General features: G+C 40.7%; 1 non-coding gene across 1 annotated transcript; it reads left to right on the top strand.

Annotated features, from left to right (window-relative positions):
- Positions 1-8,441: 8,441 nt before the first annotated feature.
- On the top strand, positions 8,442-8,547 carry LOC114913942 (small nucleolar RNA R71). Its single transcript, XR_003800070.2, has one exon. It is a non-coding gene; the product is annotated as a small nucleolar RNA R71 (small nucleolar RNA).
- Positions 8,548-9,043: the final 496 nt, after the last annotated feature.

The raw sequence follows: 9,043 nt of genomic DNA, 5'->3' as shown, positions 1-9,043 counted from the left end.
AGCCACAGGAGATGCTTCAAATGTTGAGCGACTCCTTTGGCACACCTGACGACGTTGAAAGTCACAAAACTAGTTGTGCCATTTTTAATACTCGAATGAGGGATGGGGTCTCAGTCACTGATCATGTACTGTACATGATCGAAATAATTGAGCGCCTAAGTAAACTGGATTTTCCCTTGCACGAGCAGCTCGATAAGGATGCGATCCTTAATTCTTTGCCCAAATCCTTTCTTCCCTTCCTTACTCATTTTCGAATGACAAAGCATGTAGTGAACTACCACGGCTTATTGGGGTTGCTGCAAAACTTTGAGAAGGATCACCAGCACCAAAAGGAGTCAGTGAATATTGTGGGAGGGTCTTCTTCTGGTCATCGATCCTTTAAGAAAGGGAAGAAGAACAAGAAGAAGAAGAATAAGAAGGTGCAGCCACATGCTGGGACGTCAGCACAGGGTCAGACCAAGAAGCGCAAGCCCGACCAGAGCCAGACGGAGTGCTTCTTTTGCAAGAAGCATGGGCACTGAAAGATGAACTGTCCTCTATACATTGCCTCCCTAGACCCGAACATGTCGAAGAAGAAGCAAGGTAATTATATGATAACACCTTGCAACTTTTTATATTTGTGATACTACTGCCTGGGTATTGGATACCGGAAGTCCTTATCATATTTGTAATTCGATGTAGGGTCTGCAGGTCAGTAGGAGATTTGATGACGGTGAGAGGTTCCTGAACATTGGAGATGGAAATAAAGTTCAGTTCTAGCTTTAGGAATCATGAACCTTGTAATCAATTCTCATAATGTAATTCTGAGTGAATGTCACTATTGTCCAAGTTTTTATTAAATATTATTTCTGTAGGCCTTTTGGTCATGTACGGTTATGAATTTTTAATAAAAGAAAATGTTTGCAATATCATTTTGAATGGTGTTACAATATTTGTTAGACAAATAAATAATAAAATTTACTTACTATCACAGCCTGTTAATGTGGTTCAAACCTCCAGTAAATACCCTAGAATAGATAATGTGTCAGAAGTCTACCTTTGGCACTGTAGGCTAGGTCATATCAATAAGAACAGAATAAACAGGTTGGCTCAAGAAGGAATTCTTGAAGTTGGTGATTGTGAATCACTTCCAACCTGTGAGTCCTGTCTTCTTGAAAAAATGACCAAGTCATCTTTTACTGAAAAAGGTGAGAGAGCCAATGAACTCTTGGGTCTGGTACATTCTGATGTATGTGGACTCATGAGCTCAAGTGCAAGAGGTGGATATTTCTACTTCATAATCTTCACAGATGACCTATCGAGGTATGGGTATGTCTACTTAATGAAGCATAAGTCGGAATCATTTGAAATGTTCAAACTATTCCGAAATGAGGTAGAAAAATAAACTGAAAGTGTATTAAAACTTTTCGATCTGATCGAGAAGGTGAATATCTTTTCAATGAGTTTCTGACATATCTTGGGGAGAATGGATTCTCTCAGTGGACTCCTCCTGGAACACCATAGCATAATGGTGTGTCTGAAAGGAGAAATCGAACCTTGTTGGACATGGTTCGATCCATGATGGGGTTTGCTGGTCTGCCGATCTCTCTTTGGGGATTTGCGCTCGAATCGCTTGTTACCTTCTAAATAGGGTTCCGAGTAAGTCTGTAACCAAAATGCCATATGAGATATGGATAGGACGTAAGCCAGTGCTCTCGCACCTTAGGTTTGGGGGTGTCCGGCTTATGTTAAACGTTTAATTACGGACAAGCTTAGACCTAGGTCTGATAAGTGTAATTTCATAGGGTACCCAAAAGAGACTAAAGGTATTATTTCTACCTAACTGATGAGCAAAAAGTGTTTGTCAGCCTTAAGGCAATCTTTTTGGAAAAGAAGTTCCTTGGTGAAGGGACTGTTGCCTCTAAGGTCGAACTTGAGGAAGTTCGACAGGTGAAAAAATCGACACAAGTAGCTGAACCTGAACCAGATTTGGTTAGATCAGATCCGGAGCCCATTGTTCATGCACCCTTAAGATGGTCTGGTAGAGTATCATATCAACCGGACAGATACTATGTTTCTTGTTCGAGATGGCGATCCTATCGAACTTGATGAAAATGATGAGGATCCGATCACCTACATGGATGCAATGCAGAGACCTGACTCTGAGAAATGCTAGAGGCCATGAAATCGAAATGAATCTATGAAGGTCAACGATGTGTGGACATTGGTTGGTCCACCCGAAGGAGTAAAACCCATAGGGTGTAAGTGGGTCTTCAAGAGGAAGAGGGCGCAGACGGAAAGGTGAAAACCTATAAAGCCCGTCTGGTTGCCAAGGGATATCATCAACATTATGGTATAGACTATGATGAGATATTTTCTCCTGTGGCAATGCTCAAATTCATTCGGATTATGCTTGCGATAGCTGCCCATCTGGACTATGAAATCTGGCAGATGGATTGAAGACAGCTTTCCTAAATGGAGAGCTGGACGAAGAGGTTATATGATACACCTGAAGGATTCATATCCACAGATGAGTCTAAGGTGTGCAGGCTACAGAGGTCCATTTATGGACTTAAGCAGGCATCCCGGAGTTGGAACATACTTTTGATAAGACGATCAAGACGTATGGCTTCGTTAAGAATGGAGAAGAGCCCTGCATTTATAAGTGGGCTAATGATCCAGTAGTGGTATTTCTTGTATTGTATGTGGATGACATTCTCTTAATCGGGAATGATGTCCCTGCATTACAGGAATAAAGATTTGGCTGTCGTCACAGTTCTCCATGAAGGATCTGAGAGAAGCTTCCTACATCCTAAGGATGAGGATCTATAGGGATAGATCTAAAAGGTTGCTTGGCTTATCCCATCCACATACATTGATACTATGTGAAAAGGTTCAGTATGGAGAATTTCAAAAAAGACTATCTACCGATAGCTATGAAATTTTCTCTCGAAGAGGGATTGTCTGACAACACCTCAAGAGAGAGAGCGTATGGGTAGAATTTCATATGCTTCGATAGTGGGATCTATCATGTACGCCATGACATGTACACGACCAGATGTGGCATACTCACTAGGGGTAGTGAGTAGATACCAATCTGATCCAGGAGAGAATCACTGGAAGGTTGTTAAAACATCCTGAAGTATTTGAGAAATACTAAGGACCAGTGGCTTATTTATGGTGAATCAGACTTGAGACTTATAGGGTTTACAGACTCTAGTTTCCAGTCTGATCACGATGACAGCAAAAGTGTGTCGGATTTATTTTTACCCTTAATGGTGGGCTGTCTGCTGGAAAAGTTTCAAGCAGCACATAGTGGCTGATTCAGTTTGCGAGGCGAAGTATGTCGTTGTATCAGATGCTATCAAAGAAGCGGTTGGTTGAGAAATTCATTACCGAGCTCGGAGTAGCACCCTTCCTTGTTGGTCCAGTTCTGCTTACTGTGCAGCTTTGGAGCCATTGCTCAGGCGAACGAACCAAAGGCACACCAGCGGATGAAGCATATTCTGCGCCGCTACCATCTCATCCGAGAAATCATGGATCGAGTGACGTTGACCTTAGAAGATCAATGGAAAGGAGAACCTGACCGACCCATTCACTAAAGCCATTGCGGTGAAGGAGTTCGACGACTTCAAGTCGAAGATGGGTATTAGATACTGCATCGATTGACTTTAGGCGATGGAAGATTGTTGGGAATAGTGTCTCAAAGCCAATCGTCAGCCTGTTGACAGTTGTGTTCCTTTTGCATTAGTACATAAATTATAAATAAATAAAAGTTATTTTGATATTTTTCATCACAAATTGTTTCATCTTCTAATGAACTCCTGTATTATGGTGAAGTCCTTAGGACTATTTAGACTCGACAAAGGAGGATTTGTCGTTTAGTCCTTAAACCTGTTCGCACCAAATGATACGTTGTTATCAAGGACAATAATATTTATGAGCATAGGTCATTGTGTGCCATATAGGTTGGTTGTCCTCTTAACCAAGGAGTGTGGAGACACTGGAATGGTATACAGATGAGATGTAAGGGTACATCTGTACTGAACTTGACCGACTTCGGAGCTATCTCTACTGTCAAGATTTGCTCCGATGGGATATGGATATAACTGTCCCTCCAACCTGAGACTGCCATGGTGACTTGTAAGCAACTCACTGCACTTAGGCACTGGACTACTTGAATTTCTAATTCAGTGACGGAAGGCTGTTGGGTGTAGTCAAGTACTTGACTTGTCGGTGCGTGTGTCAAGATGAGATTGGCCACTCCAGTTCAGGAGCCAAGATAGTCCTAGTGAGAGTCACAGGACTGTTTGAGTTGAGCACGATTCGGATGATCTAATCAGGGTTGACAGTTTAACCCTGAGTCATCCTAAACACAGGGATCAAAATGATGAATTATACAGTAACCATATTCATGTAGATTCTGAGTGTTGCGATTGTGACTATTCGACCTATCCAGACATCGGGTACCATTGCTAGATGGTCACTTCGATTAGTACAGGAATTGGTTCCTGTGCTATCGGCTTAGGTTCGAACCTGTGGGGTCACACATATTAGAGGTTTCTATCTGATCTGATGGCTGATGAAGAGTCCTAATATTTATGGACTATGAGTCCTACATGTTGGGACTCTGTGATCAAAATCAGGATTCTCTGATCATGAGTCCCACACATTTTGGGTACTGGGGTCAAGAGTCCCACTGGTTTGGGACTCTTCGATCAAGGTTTCATATCGATGGACTTTGATACCCGATTGCCCATCGAATTTGGATTCAGTATTTATGAGAGGTTTAATTAGTGATTTGATCACTAATTAATTAATTTGATTGAGTAATTATTTTTGGATCAAGTCCAATTGAATTGGATTCAGTTGGATTTGATCCGATTAGGTTAAGAGTTGACCTAATCGTCGAGATGGTTTGGTCCCTGATTTGATTAGGGGTTGGACTTAGTCAATTTCTGATTTGATTAGATTTTATTGAGCCTAATTAAGCCTAATTAAGTTGGGTTTAATTTAGTCTAATTGTGCTTAACCTATTTTGATTAGGTTGGTTCAATTAAGATTAAACCATCATTTGAATTCAAATCCCTGCGCCACCTTATATCTCTGCGCCCATTTGAATTCACGAGAAGTAATTTCTTGTGAATTTTCTCTCACGCAAAGCCCTTCCCATGCCCCACATTTGTGCGCCATATAGGTGGATAAGGATGGTTGGTTGGCCATTCAATTCAAAAGAAAGTTTGAATTTGAATGAGCAACCAATCCATGTGCCATGTCCTTATTCTCTTAGCCCCATGTTCTATACGAGAAAGTGTTTCTCGTATAAACTCTCCATGCACAAATGAAGCCACGCCCCTTCTCTTCTCATGCCCAAGTGGATAGGGATGAGTTGGTTTGCATTTGAATTCAAATTTGATTTGAATTCAAATGTGCAACCACTTATCTTTATCCTCTCACACGGATAAGACACGTTCTACGTTGTTTTAAAAAGAGGAGAAGGATGGGGCGTGCATAGAATTTTTTGGAGAGAAAGCCTGGGGCATGAGAAAGCCTTGTGCATGAGGTGAAGGTCTAAAACTTTCTGAGAGAAAAAGAAAGAAAAGAAAGAAAAGTGGGCACAGGGTTTTTCAGTGAGTTTCCTAGGGTTTCAGCCTGGGGTTCGGGAAGTGAGAAGGTGAGCTACGAGTGTCGTGAGCCCACCAAATTTTAGGAAGAACTTCATCAACCTCTCAAGTACACTTACTGATGATTCAAAATATCCAAAGAGTCGGCAGACATCGATCGAAGGAGTTTGATCAGCATCGGCCATCGAAAGGGCTCTACAACGAGCTAGCACTCGTGAGGAGCCGATCAGATCGGAAGCTTCGTGTCGACGATCCGCAGAGGTCAGACATGCTGTGTGGCTGCATTGCGATGATCAAAACTCTCGACAGTGATCAGATTATGGTGATCGACTACTCGCACAATGGTATTGTGTTTTGAACACAGAACAGTAAATTATTTACTGTTCAAATTTGAATTTCAAATTTAAATGCATGCATGCTGTATATCATATTTAGATTCTAGTGTAGGATAAATATATATTAATTAATTAGATTAATTAATAATTTCACTGTAAAATAGTGATTTTGAAAAAAATTTAAAATTATCATTTTATCCCTGCACTCAAATTTCACTTCAGGGCTGACCCATTTACTGTCGGATATGAGGTAGATGATTCTAGCATCTAACCATTTTACCATCTCTTTCTTCACTACTTTTTGTATGTTTGGGTTTAGTCTCCTCTATATGTCTCGATGGGGTTTGGCATCTATCTCGCAATGAATGTGGTGCATACAGATGGAGGGGTCAATTCTTTTTAGATCGATAATGGACCAGCTGATAGCCTTTTTGTTTTCCTTCAGAACACCAAAAATTGTGCTTACTGATCTGGGGTCAAGTCTGATGCAATAATCACTAGGAGGGTGTCATTAGGTCCTAGGAATGCATATTTGAGTGCAGCTAGAAGTGGCTTTAATTCTAGTGCAGGTGGTGATTCTAATGATGGACTGTGGGTGTATTGGCTAATACGAACAATGACTCGTACTTGATTATCTAAGGAGGAGTAGTTTCAGCATTTGATATATCAACTAGAATATTTACTTCTTCGCTATCTCTCTCCATATCACAGTCATCCATTCCAAAGTACGTCTAGTGGGTGTCTCAAGAATCATATGCAAAAATCGTTGATGTTGCTTCCTCTATGATGTCCTCGAATGTATCTATCTCAAAGTAACTATCAGTTGATGGTCCCTGGGATGCACTGAACACATTCAGTCTCAGTTTCTTATTCCCAAACGATATGTCCATAACTCCTGTCCTACAATTGATGCACACGTTTGTCATAGCTAGGAAGGGTCTGCCTAAGATAAAGAGAATTTGCCTTGGATTGCCACTCAGCTCTATGTCAAGGACTAGAAAATCAACTGAAAAATAGAACTCATCTACATTGACCAAAATATCTTCGATCATTCTACGTGGTATCTTAATTGATCTATCAGCTAACTGTAAAGTGACCGACATAGGTTTCAGTTCTCCAAACCCAAAAAGTTTATAAATGAGCTAGGTAAAAGGTTCACACTGGCCCTAGGTCCAGGAGAACTTGTTCGATGTGAAAGTCTCCTATAATGCAAGAAATGGTAGGGGTACTTGGATCTTTAAGCTTTGGAGGGATAGTGTGCTGGAATATAGAGCTAGCTTGTTCGGTGAGGCATACTTTCTTCGAGAGTTGTGATCAAATTTACGTTTCTGAGTCACAATTTCTTCAAAAATTTTGCGTAAGCTGGGACCTGTTTGATTGCGTCTAAAAGGGAGAGATTAATTTGGACTTGCTTAAATAATTCTAACATCTCGTCGAGTCTTCCTCCCTACTTATCCGCAGGAGTAGGAGCTTTTAGGGCACTCAAAAATGGAGCTTTAGGCAAGTAAGGTGATTCCAGTGAGTTGGTCCATTCTCTACTTTTGGGTCCTCCTTGTTCTTGGATGATTTGGGCTTGGTCAGGGGTTAGGGTCCGTCTCATTGGTTTTACTCGTGTGTTCAATGACCTTCCACTTTTGAGAGTCATGATTGATTTGGCATGTTTAGAAAAGATATTTGGAGTATTGGAGCTCTCAACCATGAATTGCCCTCTCAGATTGCTCTCAAGTTGGCTAGGTAATTTCTTCCTTCCCTCCTATTAACTGCGGTTGCTAGTTGACGTATTTAGGTCTCTAGCTTAGCAATGAATTGCATGTGGGAGTTAAGAGTCTAGGTGTTGACTTCTAATCTTCTAGCACTTTTAGAACCTTCTCCTCAAAAGCTGAGCTGTGACCAGTGGTAGACAGTTGAGGAGCATTTTGGAACTGGTGGTATGGTCCATGTCTATATGTCGGATCTGAAAGTTAGGTCTAGGTATAATAGGGTCAACCACTAGTTGTAGTCTTTAAGAAAAATTTGGATGTTTCTCCAGTCGAGGTTATAAGTGTTCGATATAGATCATTTTCTGATCTACGAGCTTATTGGGTTTGAGCTTGCTGGACCTGCTCGTGCACAAACTCAAAAATTGAGATGCGGTTGGCATTCACTAATAAAATGGGTCGGGCTTGCACACAATGCACAAACATCTTGGACTGGGTTAGGTAGAGTCGAAGAGTATCCAGTATTCAGAAGATGGTCTAATTTTTGGGACAACTCATCTACCTTACTATGGATATCCATAATGTTTCCAATCTGATAGATTCCACCTCTTTTTTATTGAGACATGGGTTGTTCTCTAGAGATGGCAGACATGTGATGCAGGGAGTTCTCACTAAGTGTTTCAAAGAGCTGCCAAATCTCATCCTCACTCTTTAGTATGAATATCCCACCACACAATGCATCGATCATTTATCGGTGTTTCTCCAATAGACCATCATAGAAACACTGAACAAGTTGCCATTTGGGGATAGAGTGGTGGGGGCATTTACGAATAAAGTCTCTTAACCTTTCTCAAGTCTCATGAAAAAGTTCACCATCTAATTGAAAAAAACTAGTGATGACTTTTCTAATTTGATTTATTTTTTCAATTGAAAAGTATTTCTTGAGAATTCTCTCTGAAGATGGTCCCAAGTTGAAATGATTATGGAATCTAGGGAGTTTAACCAATGTTTGACTTTGTCCTTAAGTGAAAAAGAAACAGTTTCAACCTGAGGGCATCATCAGAGAAGTTTTAAATTTTTACTGTGGAGCATATCTCAAGAAATTGTCTAAATATTTACATGGATCCTCATTCATCAGTCCATAGAATGATGGTAGTATTTGAATAATGCTAGACTTGATTTCGTATTATGTTGTCTCCACAGAAGGAGGTTGGATACATGGTGAGTAGGTGTAAGATGAGGGAGTAAAATACTCCCTCAATTGTTGTGGTGGGTCAATCTCTTATTTTGGATCCATGGTTTTGATTTAGTTTATTCGAATCATTCTTTCTAGCTCTAGGTCTAATAGGTGTAAATCAGGTTGTAATGATCGACGTCCTAGCATGCACCCAAAAGATCTCACCGAGTT

Source organism: Elaeis guineensis, chromosome 2 (assembly GCF_000442705.2).
Source record: "Elaeis guineensis isolate ETL-2024a chromosome 2, EG11, whole genome shotgun sequence".
NCBI classification, from domain to species: domain Eukaryota; kingdom Viridiplantae; phylum Streptophyta; class Magnoliopsida; order Arecales; family Arecaceae; genus Elaeis; species Elaeis guineensis.
This window is presented reverse-complemented; position numbering and strand designations above follow the sequence as displayed.